The 23,076-nt window shown below is 41.0% G+C and overlaps 1 long non-coding RNA gene across 1 annotated transcript; it reads right to left on the reverse strand.

Moving 5' to 3' along the window:
• Positions 1–8,323: 8,323 nt before the first annotated feature.
• Positions 8,324–11,600, reverse strand: LOC308589743. Its single transcript, XR_014009464.1, has 4 exons — positions 11,362–11,600; positions 9,478–10,249; positions 9,053–9,304; positions 8,324–8,624 (listed from the first exon to the last, which is right to left on the reverse strand). It is a non-coding gene; the product is annotated as an uncharacterized lncRNA (long non-coding RNA).
• Positions 11,601–23,076: the final 11,476 nt, after the last annotated feature.

The raw sequence follows: 23,076 nt of genomic DNA on the forward strand, positions 1-23,076 counted from the left end.
TCAGAGAATGTCAAAAGTTCATTTCAGAAATGCTCCCTGAACATGAATTTCTTAAATTCCCCTAACAGGCAAGAGGATGTGAGCTGGACAGGGCTTGAAAGGCTAAAATACATTAGAAAGGATGCATTTTAAACAGCACATCAGAAGGCCAGTAAACATATTGCAACTTATAAGAGATATGAATGTAACAATATCAAAGAAATCACCGACAATTTATACATGAATGCATCTGGGGGCAGGAGGAAGGGAAATATATAATGAACAGCATGTGCAAACTTTGATCATATAGAAAACAAAATGGAATATGAATGTGCAATATAACTTACAAACTTTACTGAGAAAAATAATATGCAACTTAACTATTGTAAACAATTATGGTGTGCAAAACTAATTGCGTGTTGAGTTCCGCAGTGCCACCCCCCCAAAAAAAATTCACACAGCACACGTTGATTTTTGTTTAAGGTTTTTGGCATAATTTTGGCCACAACTTTATTTAAATACAGAAAATGTGAGTGGTTGCTTAGGCATTGGTTATGACTATCTGTCCTTGCCCCCCCAAGGACAGTGCTGGCACTTCCGGACACCACCGGAAGCCAGCGTGGGAAACAAGTATTGGGGAGAAATGAGGCTGGGAATTCAGTCCAACACCTCTCACCCTCATGTTCCGGTGGGGCTTGCACGGCCCAAGCCCGGCACCACGGACAAGGACGAAAGGATGGCAAGCCCCTGGATTCCTTTAACGGAATTCCCATTCGCATCATTTGGAGGGATAGGCACTTACCCCTCCAAGCACCAATTTAACCAATGCCTAACCGCCAACCTTACAAGTTGTGACGATTTGCTACGCAGTAGGCAAAAACCAAGTGGCAAGAGCCAATCAGCCAAATGGCAAAATTCCTACCAGGCCCCCGCTCCAAGGCGGACGACCCCATGACAGGCATAGCAAGGTCAAATGAACCCAAGAACCACCCTATAAAAGGGAGGGGGGCGGGTGATCCGATGCAAAACGGCCAAGAGGAAGTCCCCTAGTCTAGCTCCTCAATTTATAGACTCTAAACCCCTCCTCCAATTTTGCAACACCCAAAATTCCCCAGCGACCCAATTAACCCTTTTTCATCTTGGGTTCCCAAATTTGCCTAGTCATGATGGTGGCCTGCTCCCCAACCGCAACACGTGCTCTCTGCTAGTGAGAACACGCTTTATAGATTTCACTATTATGCAGCTCTACTTTTGTTTGCTCCCTCAAACTTTCACCAGTCCAAACTAATTAAAGTATATTACATTATCCCAGTTGTTCCACCTACAGGGTTTCCTGAAGAAATAAAGTGATGCTTAAATTCTGTTATGTAGATATATCCTGAGATATTCTGACTTTCCTGTGTAGCTTCACTGCATGTGATTGCATGCATTTAATATATTTGTGACAGGATATATATATATATATATACACACACACACACACACACAAAATATATATAAAATATTTTTCTCTATTTACTGTGGCTTTTAAAATATTTTTGCAATTTTTTATTATTTTATTTTATAATGTATATAAAACAGAGAGAACATTTATAACAACAGACAAAAATTAAAAGTTGAAAAACAAAACTATAAAATAGGCCCATAGAATGAGTAGTTAGTTGCACATGAGTTAAAATAATAAAGTCCAAGTTCCAGATTTGTCAGGCTTGTGATGAAGGTTATCTTGAAAATGAGGGTTCCTCTGTACACGTCATAAAAGAATGCCAAATCATCTAAAAGGTGCCTGGAACTTCTTGTCCTTGTCAAAATCTCAAATTATGCCGTTAGCAATACTAAGCATCCAGTGTAAGATAGTGGGTTGTTTTCCATTGACTTGCACTATTTGCACCAGTGGCAAGAAGGATTAGGGCATCCTTTCTGGGTAGTGCAAGTGCCAGACCCCAGGGATGTTGACTAGAAGGAATGTTCCTAAATTTTGACCATTGTAGATTTGGTCTGGTGCATTGTTTTGCAATTACTATCTATGCTGCCACAGTCATATACGAGACCAATTCTTTTGACAATATATTTACCTTGGTATCATGAAGAAAATGGTCAACAACTTAAATTTTGGACAGCAAACAATAGTAATATTTATCATTTCAGTCAAAGTTAGTTTCAAAAAATCTTGCACCAACCGACATTTCCCACCATAAATGATAATATGTACCAAGTTTCTTGCGATCCCTCCAACAATTAGGTGATAATGGAAGAAAACATTCTTAACATTTGCAAGGGAGTGCAATACACTTGTGTAATAATCTTAAGGTGTTTTCCTTAAGATTGCTTTTTAAATATTGAGATAAATACAGTGTGCCTGCAGAGTGTTCTGCTCTCTGTGGTCCTGGATGAGCACTATCGAAGCAACATAAAGTGCTTGGCAACTGAATATCCTGAGATTATCCTGGAGAGCATGGGCCATGGGGAGAAGGGGGCTGCCAAATGCTTAAATGAGAGGTAGACTTGAAGTGAGCGGCCAGCTGCATCACAGCTGCCTGGTACTGCAGAGGCCCAGTGGACACAGAAACGGCAGATGCAGAGTGGGAAAAAGAATCACACTTCATCCCTTTGAGAAAGTGCTCTGTATTCTCTCCAGAAAATTTGCAGAGTGTGCACAGGACTGCGGCCTTAAGGAACTTGGAATGCCAGGGGGCTAAGTAATGGATACATGCCTGCTAACAAAAATAATTCATTCCTCTGCCAATATATCCAGCCTGGTTCATTACCATTAATAATATTAAGCATATTTTAACTATACATCGTTCACCTGCATCGGCTTGTGAGTTGTTAATTAAAATGATATTTCACTTGGAGGAGTGTATAAGGACATTATTGGCTGTCCATAAATAAGCAGTTCCTAATGCACCTGATGGCATCTGTGAAGAAACTATTAAATACTAGGAGAAGATAATTAGGATGTGAGATTGGGAAGCACCACAAACCCACAGTGGTATCAAAGGTATGATGGTTAGTGTATGTTGGAATACTAAGAGAGATTAAATTTGCATTTGGAACCAGCTTCTGTTGATGATCAGAATGCAGCATCCTAATCAAGGTTGTGTTGATAATGTCTGACGCACTATGTTCAACAGACCTATGCTGTTGTCCCAGACATTTCTTTTCTTTTCTTCCTTTTTTGGTTTAAAAGAGCATTCAAGATAACTTCAGCAAATAATACATTATATATAATATTTGCAACAGTACATTTCATCTTGTAATGTCGAATTAGATTCTGTTGCAGTTGCTTTACACAACATACCATCATTTTCATTCTGTAAATGAATGAGTGGAACCATAAGAAACTGTAAAATTATTCTGCCATTGATACATTTCTATATACATTTTTTCTCATTCTAGTGTTAAACCTGAAGAGCCAACAATTTAATCATTAGAGCTTTTAGAGTGCCATCAAAGCTAAAGTTCCATTTTTAGTCCTTTATATTACAGCTTATTCCAGAAATCTCTACTTCATTTAAGTTATGTAACATGCCTTTTTAAAGGATTCAGAGGGAAAAGAACAAGCCATAATTTCACACACACATTTTTAATGGTTTGCATAGTACAATTTCACCATGCAATTTAAATTTGTGCGTTGAAATTATATTGCAAGTAGAGAACATCCTTTCCCATGGAACTTGAAAGATGGATCTGGGACGGACTGTGGTTGATGCAGTTGCTTTGAAACCCTGAAGTTCCTTATCAGGAGTCCCTCAGTTAAAGGTCAAGCATGCTAGACAAGCTTCCCTGAAAGAAAGATTGCTTATGACATGGAGAACAAATTTGGCCAGTGTCTTGTGTGTAGGGAATGTACTTTCCAGAACACATCCTCTGCAATACATGGGACTACTATGGCAGATTCTTAGGGTGCCTGAGAAATGAAATGAAAGGGATGGTAAAAAATACGGGAATGTCTCTGCTATGCCAACATTTATCACAAGCACACAAATTTCTAGTCTGAGCTGGGTAGTTCCACCAGCAGCCTTCAATAAATGACATGTCAATACGTTTGTTGTGTAATGTTTAATTGTTGTCATAATTTGGTACCATATGTGTCCTGCTTTGAGAATAGTTATTTAAAAGTTAGCTATAAATTTGGGGTATTTGAGAACAAACAAACAAACAACCCCCACCTTGACTTGTTCAGGGGTTGTCACAATTTCTTTCAATCAGCTGTAATGGTCTGGTATTATTCCACCAGAAATAACAGTGCTGTTCTATGCAAGGAGCCTGTTTATTTCTGGGATTATCTAAATGGTGCCAATGCTCAGCTAATTGCCCTTTGTAAGCATTGATCACGGTGGCGCTCACTTGCAAAGGCACAGGACTTTGCAGGCACCACTGATCAGCTGATTGGCAGTGCCTACAAACCTCACTTTCACCCAAGCTGCATCTTTACCTGCCCCACACTTGACATCATATACAATATCAGGTGTAGGACTGTTGCATGTGAGGCCTGAGCAAAATCAGGGATGTATTCAGTAAGTTCCCCAACTTCCACTGGAACAGTTGAAACCTCAAATTCAAGACCTCTTGAGAGTTAAGACACAATATGTGTCAACCCTGATTCTGAAATTTTACTTGGTAACAGAAGTATGGCTCTGCTGGATCAGAACAAGGGATCTAGCACTCATTCCAGCAACCAGCAGGCACTAGGTGACACATCCTTCTGAACAGCAGAGTGGTCTTGTACTGTAGATGAGATCAGTGATGCAAGAAGAGCTTTTGCAGAAAATGTTTGAGAAAATATGACTAAATGATGATGTAATAATTTCCCAGAGAGGGGAGGTGCATGAAAAACAGTACTAAAAAGGCTGCTCAGCCTCAGGGTGAAAAGAAGCAGAGAGTTATGGTGAAAACTAACTTTCTTCCTCCCTTCCTTTTCTTTCTTTCTTTCTTTCTTTCTTTCTTTCTTTCTTTCTTTCTTTCTTTCTTTCTTTCTTTCTTTCTTTCCTGTCAAAACAGTATAAGGCGGTATGCTCTGTTTGGAGAGAAATTGGGGAGAAATTAAAAATAATAATATTTTCCTCAGCCACAGCTCTGTTTTGCTTCTACTGGAAACAGGGGAAGAGCCCTTTCAATATTGGGAGTCCAGGGTCAGCCAGACAGACTTTATCCCAGCAACACCCAGTGCTATTTTTCTAGAACTCACCATGATTATAGTCTACATTCCACCTAAAGATGCCACTGCTTTGTCCTTCAGGAACAAGACCACTCCTTTATTTTCTTCACCTCGAAATCACCATTCCAGGAGCACCCTACTTTTTGGGGGAGTCATTGTAATCAGGAGCTCTAACTCTCTTAGATTCCCTGATTTTCCAAAGTTCTTCCAGGACTCAACATCGCTCAAGCTCAGTCAGCCTGGCTCTTAAACTCCAGATTGTATACCTATTATTGCACCTCTAAACCAGTGAACTCATGGTGATTCAATAAGAGGTGTTGCCAGGGCTTTTTTTCAGCCGGAACTCACCACAACTAAGTTCTAGCACCTCTCAGGTAGGCACCATTGCCATTATAAGATAACAAAGGAGACTTATTTTAAGGACATTCAATATCTCAGGACCCTCCATAGCCCACCAAAAGTTAATAAGGTGGTGCTTTGAGTAGATTAGGAATGGAAGAAGATTAAGCATTAACTATTTCAGAAGATCCCACAAAATACAGGATGTGGGTGGGACTACTCCGTTGTCTCCAGCCTTCATTTCCAGACAAACTGGAAACCTTTGGAATCAAGGTGCTTATGAAGTAACATACAGTGGACGCTCAGGTCGCAAATGTGATCTGTGCGGGAGGCACGTTCACAACCCGCAGTGTTCGCAAACCGCAGCGCTGTGTCTGCACACACGCGGGTCATGATTTGGCACTTCTGTGCATGCACAAAGCACGATTTAGCGCTTCTGCGCATGCGTGAGCGCCAAAACCCATAAGTAACCCATTTTGGTACTTCCGGGTTTGGCACGGTGCGCAACCCAAAAACGCGCAACCTGAAGCATCTGTAACCCGAGGTATGACTGTGCTAGAATAGAGGCAAACAGGTGCAAAAGGATTGCCTCAGCCAATAAGCTACTGAGTTACATCAGAAGCATGACTTTATTTAACAGCAGGATAAGGAAAAAAATTATTAAATTTCATTATTTTCTTTGCTATATTTGCTTCACTATCTGTAACCATTTTTGCAGCTTTGTTGATTGCAGATTTGTTAAAAGTCGTTTTAATTCAAGGATGGTTGTTAACCTTTTGGCTTTTCATTAATTTGACTTTGGAGTCATGTTCACTGATAACAATGCTATTTACTGTATTACATTTTCATCTCCATCATGTTCGCTATCTTTAATTTTCTAATAAAGCATTTATTATAATGCCTTGTTTATTTTCACTCAGAAGTTGGTGTGATGTGCCCTGGACGGCAGGCTTTTACCTGCAGGAGGAGTTATCCTGAGTGATGCCTAAATGGTGCCTCTGCACCGAGGAAGACAAGAACACCAAGAGATCCTGCCGGATCATCAGCCCACCTGGTCCAGCATCTTGTTCACACAGTGGCCATCCAAAGCTGGCTCCAAACCTCTCATGAAAATGGGCTTAGAAAATAGAAGAAATTTAGATGGTAGACAGTGTGAGCTAGGAAACGATGGAAGATAGATTTCAAATTTATTTTAAGTGCAAGTTCAGTAGGGTACCTCTAACATAGCAGTGGACAGTGGACCCCCTCTAGAAGGTCACTTGGAATAGATGCTGGGCTGTGGGGAGAAGACGGCTTGAGCCATGCTTTCTTGGGTCACTTCAGCCATACCTTCTTCTTATGCATTAACATTTTGGCAATATAATCTCAGGTTGTATATTTGCAGGAACAAAGAGTGTCAGTGCAGGTGGTATGTATTGTCTTTGGAAACATATCCAGGCCAGTCATTTAAGATTAGATGCAGGATGTGCTTGGGAGATGCATATTCTTTTAACAGCTTGCTAAACATGCCAGCCTCATCCTCTGTTGGACCATTATTATGTAGAAAAATTCCTTAGCATAAATTAACATATTGTTCATCCATGTAGCTCAGGGACGCCACTTGCATCATTGTCAAATATTAGGTCAGCTTCATCATACTGTAGCCCTGAAGACATATTTTCTATAATATTTTATCTTTGCCAGTTCATCCTTGTCAAACATGATTTCCCAACAGAGAATGAATAGTTTGTCAAGGTAATGGGAGGCAGGTCAAGCTGCATATTTTTGTTTTCATGATTTTTCTATAAATTCTCTGATTATATTGCCTTGCATTGAGTTACATGATTATTTTAATTTGAACAATTCACTTCAAGGGACTTCAAGAAATGCTACAAATATAAAAAGAGAAAATTAAAATAGCTGCATGCATATTGCTGCTGTGAGTATAATAGATCCTACTTATATTTCCTTTCAATCAGTTAGCTTTGCAAAATAAAAATAGCATAATGTCAGCACATAAATACAAATTATTATTTGCTCCAACATGCAGTGCTGTTGTGGCATTTGTTTTACAAAACAATATTAAACTTGTGCATAAAAATAATCAAGAGTCCTGTGCTATAGGAATTCCATTTTATTGAAATGGGATTTACAGTGGTACCTCGCAAGACGAATGCCTCGGAAGACGAAAAACTCGCAAGACGAAAGAGTTTTTCGTTTTTTGAGTTGCTTCGCAAGATGAATTTCCCTATGGGCTTGCTTCGCAAGACGAAAACGTCTTGCAAGTTTGTTTCCTTTTTCTTAAAACCGCTTGAAGAGGTGCAGTTGCGACTTGACCATGCTTCGCAAGACGAAAAATTCGCAAGACGAAAAAACTCGCAGAACGAATTAATTTCGTCTTGCGAGGCACCACTGTACTTCTTAGTAAATATGTATAGGATTAGTGAAACCTAATAATCAAATTTCATAAAGACATGGATGCCTCTTGGTTTAAACATTAGTACAGTTGATGTGCATCACCTTCATTTTTGTTGTGTACATAGCTTTTGCATTAACTTACCAGGCTTGCTGGATACCAACTCAAATGAGAAAGGGCTACTTTTCTATCAAAAATATGTAACTTATCCCTAAGGCCAGCTTCCGTAGCTGAGGACTACTGGTCCCATGGAACTGTCAGGAGTTCAGCCTACACTCGAGTAGGACCCTGGTAGAGACACATGCCCGACTGGCATGCTCTCCCTCCTGGTCAATTGGGAGCTTCAAAAGCTTTCTTCTGCCCGAACATCACAGCGACCAATGCCAACCGACACCGGCACACTTGGAGATCTGCAGAGTGTTTGCAGTTTGTGTAACAGACCTCAGCAACTCAGCATTTTGGCTAATCTACTTTATTTACATATAAACACACACGGAGCACTGCAACATGGCTCCCTCTCTCTCTAGCATCAGACAGCAAAGAGAAAAAGAACAAATGACAATAGTCCCACTTCGCGGAACACAGTAACACAAATATCCTGTTTCTGTCACTTCCCACTCTGTGGAGTCAAAACATATACCGTCATGTGAAAGACAACAACACCAGGACTGCAATCACGGAGCCAGGAATTCTAACAGGAACATCAAGAGGGATCTTGGAGATGACAGGTCACATAGCTTAATGCATGTTCTGGAAAAAACAAGTGGAAATCATGGCTTTTGTCATTAACCTTTTAGAGTTATTTGAGAGTGTAAACAAGGATTTGCAATGCTATCCATTTCACACTGAGTATTTAGACTTTTGAAAAGCTTTGATAATGTATCTCTACGAGGACTCCTGAGCTAGTTTAGCAAGTCATAGAGTAAGATGAGAGGCACTCTTGTGAATCAGTGACTGCTTAAGAAACAGGAAGTAGAACCTTCTGACACAGTGACCAGTAAATTTCAAAGTCAATGCAGTGTCTTCACAGTATGCTGCCAAATGTCACCCTACCTTTTCATGCCTTTTCAGTGAAAGAAAAAGAAAATGCACCATGCTAGTTTTAAGCAATATTATGCACTAGATGCAATAATATGTGCCAAATAAATAAATAAAACTAATTTGCAGTACAATCCTACCCCAATATTGATGGCTGGGGCATAGTGGGAGTGAATAGCTGGAGGCTCCTACTGTCAGCATTTATCCCAGCAGTAGAATGCAGTTGAAATTCTCAAAACAGGGTGTTTGGGAGAGGGGAGAGGAAGGGGTTGTGCCAGAGGCTTTAGATTTGCTGGGTCCAAAGGCCAATCTCTCACCTTCCATGATGTGCTGGGGCTTGGAATGTGCCAGTTGATTCCCTTTGCTCTGTTGCTCCCTGGCCAGACATTGTGCTGTGTCTCTAACACATGGCTATAAATGTAAAGATAGACAGATATCTGTTGTTTTAAATAACTAACGAATGTTAGAAGCCCAGCCCAAATGTGCCCCTGCCCGGAGTATGTCTAACTGTCATCTCAGCTGGCAGCCAGTAATAGGATGGAATTTGTTATTGAGACTTGCTTACAGGTCCGTTTTCGGATAACAGGATCTGGCCCATCAGTGGAGCTCTCTCACAAATATACAGTACTTGCTGATCAGGCTTCGAAACACTGCATAAAAAGAATGCTTACCATTTGAAAGTTTTCCTGAACCCTGACAATTAAGTGTAGGAAATTTAGGAGGAGGAGTGAAGGCATATGTAAGAATCCCCACAACTCTGAGATCAGGATCAAAATTAATTTTGCTTATTATTGTTTAATCATTTTTAACCGCAGGCACTAGAATAGTAATTTCAGCAGCACACAATAATAGTACATTTATTTTTTATAGCCCATAGCATGCTGGATGTTGCACAACTAACTGTGTAACTTAGCAATCATCTGTAAGATACTGGAATCCTTATACATGTTTATTCACAAGTATGTTCCCCTGAGTTTATGCCCAAGAAAGGGCATCTAAGTGCAGCATTTATTCTGTTTTTAAAAATTAACTAAAATGAAGAGTACAGAAAATCTTGTTCCAGTCTTTCTATTTATTAATGTATTTATCTTGTTATTGCAAGGGCAATCTGAGTATGGAATTAGGGATCTGCACATAGATCTGGTTCATTTGGCACAGACGAGAGATACCCAGGGAGACTTTCTCAGCGTTCAGATTCTCTTTGCCTAGAAACATCTTCTTGAAGCAGCATAAGCTGTTTTTAGTCAAACTTGCTCTGACTGGCTCAGTAGCAGAGTTGGGGTATGTTAGAATAGTGACCTTACTTTACTCCCTCTGGACTGGGATGCATGTGGTATCTGTAAGTCCAAATGAGAAAAATAAATAAGACAACACAGTACTTTGTAAAAAAACACACACAAAAAACACAGCAGCATCCAGCACCTGGTTCACATCAGAATAAATCACACTGAAGCCCATTGATTTCAATTGTGTCATGCCTGGCACTCTGAGGGTTTCTTTTACTGTGATCATAAAATCATTGACTGAACAAATAGTTGGTACTGCCAGCTTTGGCACTGCAAAACATCAACCCTCCCTTGCTTGGGTGTTGGGTGTGGGGTTGGACAGAGCTGTCCCTCTTTCCCAGCACTCATGGGAATCATTGTTGACAAGCACTGCTCCATTGGTGTGTCACCCCCCCCCTTTCCAAACACAGGGGGTGGGTGGGATGCCTGCAAGCATTCATTGGCAGGTGGCCTTGAAACAGGTCATTTTGGAGGTGGGGAAGGGGATCCCCGGGGGGTTGGAGTCTGAGCTGAGCCAACTGCCATTGTACAACATCCTCAGGCCCAGTTGCTGGAGCACCGCTTGGCTGGCACAGCAAACTTCTCATTGTCCATGTTCTGCCCTAACCATTCTGCGTGGCAAGGCTGTGGATGTGGGGGCCACCCTGCCATTTTGTAAAGCCCCACAGGGCGGAAGGGTTTGCATTGAGGTCTAAGAAGCTGCAGGAGCTTGCTGAGACAAAAGAAATTCCATAAATGTAATGAATATATCCGTTTATTCTCTTCTTATCTTAGTGCTGTTGAAGCGGAAAACATGGGAATGAATGAGTCATTGGGGACATCTTCATATACACTAACTCGGTGTTTTTCTCTAGAAAAATAGGTGCTGGTATTCACCATGAAGTTGTTACTTTTTAACAATAAAAAAGAGGTGTCAGTACTGTGTACCCTTGAATACCCCCTGGGGGGGGGGAAGCACTGCACTTACTCCAGTTCTGTAGAGTGGGAATATTGTGATGAATATAATTATGTTTATTCTTAATGCAAACCAAGTTTATGCTTTAAAAAACTCATTTAAGAAACAAATCATACAATTTTAATGCAGGTAAATATTTAGAGCAATGATGGATTTTTAAAATAAGTTTTAAATTCAGTAAATTATTGAAATGAGAGAAGGGTCAAACCAGACATGGTGTATGCACTCGCTGTATTGAACACCTGTCATCTTCTTTCTTCATGAAAGTCACAGGGGGACCCAGTTTGGACTGAGGCCAGGTCACCAGGGAGGGGAGTGGGTGGGTCTGACACCACATTGAAGTTCTAGAAATAAAATGAATAATTCATTTCAAAACAGTATTGGTTACAGACTGCAGATGGAAGATGACTTTTGGATGAAAAAAAAGGAAAGCTACGCTGCTAGATATCTTCCCCTGAGGTTGAGACAGTCAAATCAGCCATGATAAAATGGGCTCAGGATATTGGGTATAACATTATGTTTGAGGACTGGGAAAGGTTATGGACCACCGGAATGAAATTTTTCCGGTGAAAAATATATTATGAAAATGATATATAGGTGGTACATGACCCCAGTCAAGCTTGCAAAAATATATCACCTGTCTGATAATAAATGCTGGAAATGTAAGGAGGCTGAAGGGACATTCTTTCACCTCTGGTGGACCTGTCCAAAAGTGAAGGCCTTCTGGGAAATGATTTACAATGAGTTAAAAAAAGGTATTTAAATATACCTTCACTAAGAAACCAGAGGCCTTCCTCCTGGGCATTGTTGGCCAGAAAGTGTTAAAGAAGGACAGGACTTTTTTTATGTATGCAACTACAGCAGCAAGAATACTCATCGCAAAACATTGGAAGACACAAGACTTGCCCACACTGGAAGAGTGGCAGACGCAACTGATGGACTATATGGAACTGGCCGAGATGACTGCCAGGATCCGAGATTTGGGAGAAGAAACAATGGAAGAGGACTGGAAAAAATTCAAGGACTATTTACAAAAACAATATAAGTTGTACGAATGTTAAGAAGTTGCACGATTCAGAAAAGTACGGCTCCAGTAATTTGATTTTGAGATACAGAAAATTAAGTAATAAGTAAGAAAAGGTCGAAATTTAAAGCAATATTATGTTTAATTCAAGGTACAAATAATTGACAAAAATTACTTTAAATTTAGAAATATAACATTTGAAAAGTACAAAATAAGGTACAAAATAAGGTAATAATTTGCTGGTATTTTTTATTACAAAGAACGCAGGGTAAGGGAGATGTGAGGAAGTCCAGTTAGTTATATAAAAAATGTTCTGAACAGTTGGGTTTTCTTTTTTTTCTTTTTTTTTAATACTGTTTGTTGGTGTATTTGTATTTGTTTTTCTGATTGTTATTTTTTTTGGTGAAGGGATCTTGTGTGTTTACTTCTTACTTTGTGTTTGAAAATTTAATAAAATATATTTTTTTAAAAAAAGATATCTTCCCCTGAGGTAATTGTTTTTCCAGGGCACTTTTTTTTTTTTACATGGGGGAACATTCAAATACAGTGGTACCTCGCAAGACGAATGCATCGCAAGACGGAAAACCCGCAAGACGAAAGGGTTTTCTGTTTTGGAGGCGCTTCGCAAGACGAATTTCCCTATGGGCTTGCTTCGCAAGACGAAAGCCCATAGGGAAATCTCCGGGGACCTCTTTTAAATGCTGGTGGTGAGGAGCAAAGCCTTTCCCCCCCTCCGGCCTTCAGAAGAGGTCCAGGAAGGCCGGCGGGGGCCGAAAGGCTTTGCTCCCCACCGCCAGCATTTTAAAAGCAGTCCGGGATAGCAGGGAAGCGCTTCCCGCTATCGCGGACGGCTTTTGAAGGCAGGCGGGGGGGGGGAGCAAAGACTTTGCTCCCCCCTGCCTGCCTTCCCAGGGGCTTTTACATCGCCCCGGACAGCAGAGAAGTCCTCCGCTGTCCCAGGTTTTTTTAAAAATGCTGGGGGTGGGAAGAAAAGCCCTTGTCCCCCCCCCAGCCTTCAGAAGAGGTCCGGGGACAGACTGTCCCCGGACCTGGTCTGAAGGCGGTTTCCATAGGAACGCATTAATTGATTTTCAATGCATTCCTATGGGAAACCGAGCATAAAATTAGCGATGTAACAACCAAGGTAAGCATTGCTCAATTTTTCATCATACATTGATTAGGTGGGGAGATGCCCCAAGAGCAATATTATTTCAGTTAAAATTGTAAATTAACTTATGACCCTGTCCTCTGATGGCTGATGTATTGAGAACACAAGATTGAAGAAAGCAATGATTTTTCATTTGATCCAACTGTGCCATGAAGTTCTGAGGTGCATTTTATGTTATAAATTTAAAATTTGTCACATCGTGACAGAGTTCTGACACCTGTCACTTTCCTTTCATGTTCTCTACTTCCTGACAACACACCCTTCTGTCAGAGACATTCTACTTCTGAAGAATGTATGACAGACCCTCAAAGTGTCCCTATTTTCCAGCAATGTCCCTGATTTAGAGAAGCCGTCATGGTTTCTGATTTGATCCCAGAATGTCCCACTTTTCCTTAAGATGTCCCTATTTTCATTGCAGAAATGTTAGAGGGCATGGAGTTATCTGTCCCCAAGCCGTCTGAATGCAATCCTGTATAGGGAAGTTGTTTAATGTTTTATTATGTTTTAAATATGTTGGAAGCTGCTCAGAGTGGCTGGGTCAACCCAGTAAGATGTATGGGGTATAAATAGTAAAATTATCATTCTGGAATGGGACGTCCCTATTTGCATCAGAGAAATGTTGGAGGGTATGGGGTGAGCCATTGATTTTTGAGCAGTCAAAATGTTCTGCACTGCTAAAAGAAGTGTGTGAGGATATATGTAAGACTTGGAAAGTGCTTGGCAATTGTTAAGACTTTAGTTACAAGGTTTTGGTTGAATTCATTAGGATACTGATTGGTTTGGAGTCAGCTTTGGTCTTTTGTAATTGGTACTCAGGCCCTTAAACTGGAGACCACTGTAGAAACAAAGTGGGGAACGCTTGAATGACGGTGGATTCAGGATCCATAGAATCTCTCTCATTAGCCAGGAGTGTCAGTCTGGTTTGGTTCTTGTGTGGTGTTCCTGTACAGACTAGTAAAGATATTATTCAATATGGCCTTCCTCAATGAGTTGCATCTGTTTGTTATTAAATTGACAAAGTTCTCATATTTCCTTCAATAATGGGCACAAGTTACAAGTGGCGTGATTATTCCTCATAGAATTGTAGAAATGTAGAGTTGGAAGGGGCCATGAGGGTCATCTAGTTGAAGCCCTTGCAATGCAAGAATTTTTAACCCAATGTGGGGCTCAAACCCTTGACTCTGGAATTAAGAGTATCATGCTCTACCAAACTAGTTATCGTAAGTATTTCTAAGATGCATTATGCTGAGAAACCAAACAAAAACAACCCATAACAATTGCTTTTAAAATACTCTTGAGCATACCTAACTGTGGGCCTTCAAGATATGCTGAGAACCTTGGCCACAAACTGAAATGACTTCTCCCCCTTCATCCTAGCCCAAAGTCTAAAACATCCTCTCTGTTTGGGCATCACTATATGCTTCTGTAGGGGAAATTTACTGTGGAAGACTTTTTTATATTTCAAGCTGCCTATACTGAAGTTTAAGTGATACACCATTTTCATTTATTGATTAAAAAAATACAATTATTCATTAAAAAAGGAGTACAAATACATTCTTAGCACATGTTTTGGAAAGGCTACAGCTCCACCCCAGCTATTATTGTTTTCCTGAAATGCCTCAGAGGATGGGATAAAATGAAATTAAAAAGTTATTACTCTTCTGCTCTGTATGTCAGGACTATATCAATATCAGGCACATACATTGTAGTACTGACATCAGTGCATTTGCAAAGGAGGAGTGTTTTTTTGCTCAACAGCTCATGGATGTGCACAGTTTTTGTTATACTTAATTTCAAATGAAATGCATGCCTGAACCTTCAGCTCTTGTATGCCATTTCTTTTTCTGCTCAAATTCTCAGGAGTGCCTTTAAAATCAGAAGCTCTTTTCTGTGCTTGCTACTATGCAAAAAATTGACCATGTAAAAGAAAGGACATGTTCAGCTCTGCTTGATTTGTCTTATTCCAGTTCCACAGCCTTTCTGAAATAACCTATCAATTGTGGAAGAGTTGCGGGTGGGGAAAAGGGGGCTGTGCAATTTCCATTAATAGAAAGAGAACAATACATCTTGGAGACAGTTCGTTGTTTTTCCCCCTCTGGGAGCATTTTCTTTCTTGATCTGTGGCTTTGAGAAAAGATAATTTCAGGAAAGCACTTCCTAAGAAACTACAACTAGCTTTGCACTAAAAGCACAAGAGATACAAGAAGATTTCTAATTATTGCATCCCAAAAGGTCAGCTTAACAGAAATTTAAAGGGAGAATAAGACAGATGGCATTCTTCTAATGTTATAGTCTGAGAATTTTCAATTTGTAAGTAGTCCTTACTTTTTGACTGTTCAGCAATCCAGTTTCCCTGACCTGATCGGTTTCCAGCCTGCCTATGACCCCAAATTTCCCCCTTGTGGACTTGAACAGGGTGGGAGCATGTGAACATAGTAAGATGCCTTATACTCTGTTGGACCCTTATCTAGCCCACAGCTCCTGCCTCTGGCCGGCAGCAGGGCCAGCCCTACCATTTACGCAGAATAAGGCAGCCATATCAATCAGATAATTTGGGTGTCATGGAAGAGCAAGAAAGTGTTCATTACTGAATTTGTAGCCAAGGGCTAAAATAAAAACTCTGACACCAGTTGAACTGTAGGCCACATTATTATTAAATTCAAACACGAACAGAATCTGCAGAGGGAAAGCTATCAGTGCAGGAGCTAAATAAACAAATTTCAGGGAAATGCCTGCAGCCGTAGGGTTTCTATTGGGATAAGAGCCACCTCTACTGGGATAAGGGGAGGCAAGTCCCCAACTTTACCCTGAAGGTGAGTAGAGAGGCTTTCCTGCTTCATCACTTCCCAGGGCCTCAAAGCTCTGAGTGGATGTGGCAAGTTGCCCCCAAATAGTGGCCCAAATCCTGCCACAGATCTTATAACCCTCAATTACAAGATTAGCCACTCACCGCCCCTAAAGGTGATCTACCTGCCTAAGTGACCATTTAAACCATTCAACCTATTTAACAAACCATCATTCTGTCCCAGTAAGTGTGGAGCAGCTAAAAGGACCAGTCTTCCAGGTGTTATCTGGCTGGCTAGAAATTCCTACTTGGCCCAAAAGGTAACCAAAGTAGCCACACTATGAAACACGGAGAGTGGGTAGGTGCAACGCCTCAAAAGAGGAAAGTGGGTGGAACAGTTTGCAACTACTGTGCATGCATTCAGCTCCCCTCTTCCCATTGCCATGCAAGCCGCACTGTGCATGAGGCACCCATTTGCCCAATGGGAAGGTGGCAGCTGGGGCTTCAACCCCAGAATGCAAAGTATTTTCCCACAATCCAATATGAGAGCAGGAGTGGTGACTATTATTGCTGTATTTTTATTCCTGTGAGCTTTTCTGTTCCAAGTGCCAATTTAACTTGGCTGGCTTTGGATACTATGCACCTTGTCTTGAAAGGTGGCGCCATTTCTTGCTGCCCCTAAGGCAGAGAAATGTCTTAGACCAGCCCTGATTGGCATCACTTCTTCACAATACCTGGCAGGGGTATTACTCTGTCTTCTGCAATACTTGAAATCATGAACCTCTAATAGGAAATTCAGCACAGGAAACTAAGGGCTGAACCACACTTGCTGGCAAAATCCTGACTTTTGTAGTTCAGTGGTTCCCTGCTTGTACACTTTTTATTTTTGCCCTGGAACCTCTTCAGCAAACTTGTGCTTCTTTGTTTACTTTTGGGTTGTGCTTAGTCCATTTTTTTCTGACTGTAACTGACTCTAATGAAAAACTGACCATGGGGAGGGGAGTGTGGAAAGGAAGGGAGGAGGTGGGAGGGTGCCCGTGGATCTGTGAAAAATTCAAAGAAAGCTGTTCATTAGGCCTTCCAAAATCAGTTTACCAAGTGGACCAAAACTCTCTTCACATTTTCCATGCAACTGGCAAGACTGGATTTTCACAAGAAACTTATGGCACAGCCACAGAACACTGTGAGAAGCTTTCAGAAACGAAGGAATGAATAGGTGCAAAAGCTGATCAAAATTTGAGCCAAGCAAGAGAATGGGTGGGCCCTGAAACAAAGGAATCTGACACATTGAAAGCATAATATCAGTGAACTGCAACCTTTCCTTAACCAAGTCAACAGAGGGACTAGAAAAGAATGAGAGTGAATGGAGGTGTGTGTATTTAAGGTTCAATTGTGACAAGAAATAAAGGGTTATTTCATGGATATAAAAATATTAAACCATGATCGTGTGCTAAAGCTTGCTGTGATAGCAAACCTGGGTGGTTTTGAACCGGATAAGCTTTTCTACATGGTTGATGTTCCGTGTAAGTTTCATTCCTGGTATGGTGCTTCTAGCTCTTTCTCAGTGGACAATCCCACTTTGGCCTGCAGCCCAGATCTCAGTCTTGTTTCAAGGAACACCTGCATTTCTCAGGCATCTTAGAAGTATTAAAATGAATAGCTTGCAGAGAGGGTGCCCTTTCCCAAAGCACAATTTGGGACTATTATTGTAGCTCAAGGATTTTAAGTGACTGTCTTGTTTTCTCTTTGTCCTTTTTTAAAAAAGGACTAGGTCATGATGTTGAAATGTGTATGATGGGTTTCAGGTTATGATACTGTTCTCATTTTTTAAAAAAGCATGCTCTTTTACTTCCTTTTCATCTTTGACAGTATGTTTACATGTTCTATTAGCTATGTAGAATCTGCTGGGAAATATTTTGTGTGCCAACAGTTGGTCCACCTGGAGGATGCAACAATGTAGATCCACATAGCATGTGTATCTCTTGAATTTGATGGAACCTCAGTTTGCTAGGACCTCATTTTATGGTGCCATATGCTTTACATGCTGTCTCTATATGTTTCAATTAAACAGGTAATGTGTGGAGCAACTATATAAGCCAATCGTTGCAATAGACCACTATAAGACCATGTAGTCTTTGGGATTTTCTTTTGCATGTTGTTTTTATTTATTGAGTGCCATAATGTATATGGAAGCTTTTGGTCTGAAGCACAGTAGTGGGGAGGGAATAGGTATGGGAGATGCATAGATAAGGAATACATGCATGCAAGGCTGCATGAAAGAGGCGGGAGAGCTCTAAGGACTCCCAGAGGCATGGTTGTGAGGGGATTATTGCTAAATTTGGAGGACTGCGGGGGGGGGGAGGGGGGAGCTAAGGATAATGGCATGAATTGCAGACCAACTGCTTGAAAGATGGCACCAGCCATCCTCTTCACTGAAAAGTGGGAGAAGCCCTAAGCTAAAACAGTCTAGTAGGGAGAAGCTTTTTCATCCTGAGAGCCACATTCTCTTTTGGACCACCTTCTGGGCGTCACATCCCACTGGTGAGGGGAGGAAAAAGCAAAAGTGAATGGCATAATGGATTTAATCTTTTACCTTTAAACAGCAGACTGTGTTCTTGTCATGCAAAAACCAGATATTTACACACATACACCCCTCCATCCTCCATTCAGAAAAGCCAGAAACATTATCACAATACAGTGACACATTCTAGCCTGGCACAATTACTGAAAGGCAGACTGGCTCAGGGAAGGTGAGCAGCAGAGCCAAGGGAGAGTCCCAAAGCCCAGGTAGAGAGGCACAGGTGACCACATTCAGCTGGTGGGGTAGAGGCGTTTCATCCCATCCCTGCCCTAAGCAGAGGTGTAAGAGTGCTCTGCCTACGGAAGCCACCATTTTGACAGCTGGAGCAGTCATGCAGTTTTCTTCTCCCTTAGTTTTCTGTGAACAGCAGCTATGAAAGATTTTAGCTTTATCATATCTGCTCGTGAGTGATTTATTGTATTTCTCTCCTCACTCAACAAGTTTCTTAGTGATTGATGTTTTTAAAACCACATTGCCAGAAAGAAAACCATGTACTTTTTTAATATATATATATATATAGAACCAAAGGACATTCCCAGTGGTGGTTTATATTTATATTTCAAAAATTGATAGATATTTTATGAGATTGGCATTAACCAAACATTGCTATAGAACAACATATTTTCATAGTACTATAGGTAACTCCCTTTTCACCTCTGATTTCCTATTTTCTGCTTTCCTGTAAAAAATAGGCAGTTATAGGTTAATTCCAAACAAGTTTACTCAGAAATAAATTTCACTGAGTTCAGTGTGTGCAACCGTATGCATGTTCACTTTTAAATAAGTGTTCACTGCAGCTTACTTCTTAGCAAGTGCAATTAGGATTGGAACCCTAAGGTTTCCTAAGATTACAGCTTTAAATTACGGTAATTTTACATTTGCATTCTCTTTTTAAAGGCTGATATAATTAATTTTTAAATCTAGTTTAATGAATCCCATGTTAGCTCCATTTTCGCTATGAGCCCACAAAATGTCACTTTATTAATTTCTATGCACAGAGTGTGTAGGGCACAGAGGTTCAGAGATACTTGTTAACACCTAAAATGACTCCCCAGTCCCTTCCTGGACCTTCCCAGAGGCCAAACTAGCTCTTGGTGCTCCCAGTATTCCACCCTCTACAGATTCCCCCATTTGATATTCGTATAAAAAAGAACAAAAAGGAGGATCAATAATCTTCGTGGACTATGCCCATGGCAGAGCAGAGCATGGGATAACAATTGAAAAGCAGAATGATCAAGGGGCTGGAGCTACAACATTTGTGACATTTTAGTTTATTTTTAAAAAAACTCAGAAACAAATACAGTATAAGGAAGGACGTGATAGAGGTGTAGAAAATTATGCACGGTGTGAGGAAAGTGAGAGTAATATTAAAACCCCATTTTTTGCAACCTGAAGGTCAGTGGAGAGGAAGTGAGGAGCACAGTGAACATTAATATAAGCATGTGGGTATCCCTTGATGGATCTTCCTTGGCCACATCGTAGAATGTTTTTCTCATAAAGTTGGTTCTTTTATTACAGCTTCGTAGTTACCTAACTCTTGGGCACAATGTATTTTGTAGTAAAAGTCAGACTTAGTGGTGTCGTTTATGGGTAGTTCTTTGACATTTATGCCACTGTTTAGTGAGTTTCTGACACTTACACTTTTGCCCAGTAAAACAGCATGACAGTAGAATACAGCGAAACAATAAAGTCTTAGCACAAAGACTTAGCACAACCATCACTTTAATTTTCTATACCAGAGAGGGACAAAGACCTCGCATTCCATCACGTGAAATGGACCAGTTTATACAAAGAAGGAACCAAAGAAGAAAATCATGACCACGCTCACCTCATGAGGAGGAGTCACTGAAGGAGTACATCTGTGCGCGGTGGGAACATGTTTCAGCTATTTGGTTAATATATGGCAAAGGATTCCCTCGGGGAAAACAAAGAGGGAAACAATGCCACCGGGATCCTTGCTTGTTTGAAGTCACTCTTGGTCTGAATTAGCAAGCACATGACACAGCTTTCAAGTAGGTTTCTGCTACTATTGCCCTTTCCATAATTTCTTTTTATTAGTATACCCTGGATGTTGAAGAGGTGGGATGATACATGTCTGTCTCCTTACTTAAGCCATTTTGTTTTTTTCTCCTTCAATTTGAATAGGTCATTCGAGATGCTTAAAAAATGTGGTAATAAGACAAGATTCCTGAAATGCAATGGTCTTTTTTTGCACTTGGGGAAAAAGGTATCTGTTATCTAAACAATTAAAGAATAAAATAGCTCTGGAATGATTGACATTATCTATAATTATTCCTGCTTTTTCCTTATATGCTATAAACTATCATGTTTTGCAATATTGATTGGTTTGTGCTGATCAATTGCAAAATTTGTATATGCTAAGGCCACAGCAGGCATATGTTAGTGATATGGAGCAGCTCAGTAGTAAATAGCCAATGAAACCTTTGAAATGATTAATACAGGGTGCTTGTATTTTGCAACCTGGTAAGTGCCCTGAAAGCCTCCTGCTCCTTGTGGGTAGGAGAAGTGGAAGGCAACACAGCATCTCCTTCTTCTGCCCACTCCTGGCCATGCTTTTGAAACAAGAAAATGTTCAATGTGTTTAATATGATGGGGGAGGGGACAGGGGGCCGGATTTAGTTTGATGAGGCCCTAAGCTACTGGAGGTAATGGGGCCCTTTATATGTCCAGCTGTCCATTGTCAACAACAAATTGTCACTTTTTTGTGTTGAATATATCCTATATGGGAACTTATGGACCTAAATTGTGTTACTGTATGTAGGTTTAATTTTATTTGGTTTTTTATCTTATATTTTGGAAATGTACATCCAGGGTTTTTTCCTTTAATTTTTTGGGGGTCCCCCAAGAGAGTGGGACCCTAAGCTATAGCTTGTTTAGCTTATATGTAAATCTGGCACTGGTGGGGAGGAAGCTCTGGCCATGCGCAAGACTTACAGCCCATCCATGCTTCCGCTTATTCCATGACTAGAAAGCATGGGTCCAAGCAGTTCTCTGCTTGTTCCATGCTTTTTAGGCATGGGTCTGAGAGGTTTTGCCCTTGCACTGTCACTTTCCCCTAGAAAACCTGCTCTTTAGGACTTGCTGTTGTTTAGTCGTTTAGTCGTGTCTGCCACTTCGTGACCCCCTGGACCAGAGCATGCCAGACCCTCCTGTCTTCCACTGCCTCCCGCAGTTTGATCAAACTCATGCTGGTAGCTTCAAAGACACTATCCAACCATCCCGTCCTCTGTCGTCCCCTTCTCCTTGTGCCCTCCATCTTTCCCAACATCAGGGTCTTTTCCAGGGAGTCTTCTCTTCTCATGAGGTGGCCCAAAGTACTGGAGCCTCAGCTTCAGGATCTGTCCTTCCAGTGAGCACTCAGGGCTGATTTCCTTCAGAATGGATACGTTTGATCTTCTTGCAATCCACGGGACTCTCAAGAGTCTCCTCCAGCACCATAATTCAAAAGCATCAATTCTACGGTGATCAGCCTTCTTTATGGTCCAGCTCTCACTTCCATACATCACTACTGGGAAAACCATAGCTTTAACTATATGGACCTTAGTTGGCAAGGTGATGACTCTGATTTTTAAGATGCTGTCTAGGTTTGTCATTGCTTTTTGGAACAAACAATGATCTGAGGAAAACTTGATTGCCGTTTGTTCTGCTTCAGCTCTAAGCCGCAGGTTTTCCTGGGGGAAAGTGGCAGGGCAAGCAAAGGTGTGGATGAGCCTTATTTTAGCGGGAGGTGAGTGGGCTCAGGAGTGACACCAAGTGTCGCTCCCCCAACCTGCTGTGATAAAGGAGTGGCTGCTCCTTCACAACCACTAGTCCCATCCCCACAAATGGCCCAGGGCTGGATCTGTGTCAGGGATGTGCGCACACCCCTATTGCAATATTTGCTTTGACAGCGGCAGAGGAGAAGGCAGAGGAGAGGCATGACAAAAGAAACCAGGGATAAATCTGAGGAAAATTCAGCTGCATGTGCTAAGGATTTCTTTCAATAAAAGATGAGGACTAAGCCATAAACACACACACACAAAGGGTGGGTTCTGAGCAGAGGGTTTTTGCGGGGGGGGGGGGCACACAAAGAAATAAGGCAGCGCCACAGGTGCAGTTTTTATTGACACGATTCTTTAATAGAGATGGATGAGACAATTTTCAGGCTGTGCCTCTTTCACATCTGTTCAATCACAGATACATTCTGTCCTGTTTCCATATCATTATGGAATAAAAAAAATGAATTGCATTTAAAAATTTACCCTAACACAGGGGTTCCCAAACTGTGTTTTGTGGGCCAGCAGAGGTCTGCAAGTTTATGTGGTCCACAGTGCGTCTGCAAAAATGCAATTAAGAATCATACAG

This window comes from Podarcis bocagei (assembly GCF_964188305.1).
Source record: "Podarcis bocagei genome assembly, chromosome: 6".
Lineage (NCBI taxonomy): Eukaryota > Metazoa > Chordata > Lepidosauria > Squamata > Lacertidae > Podarcis > Podarcis bocagei.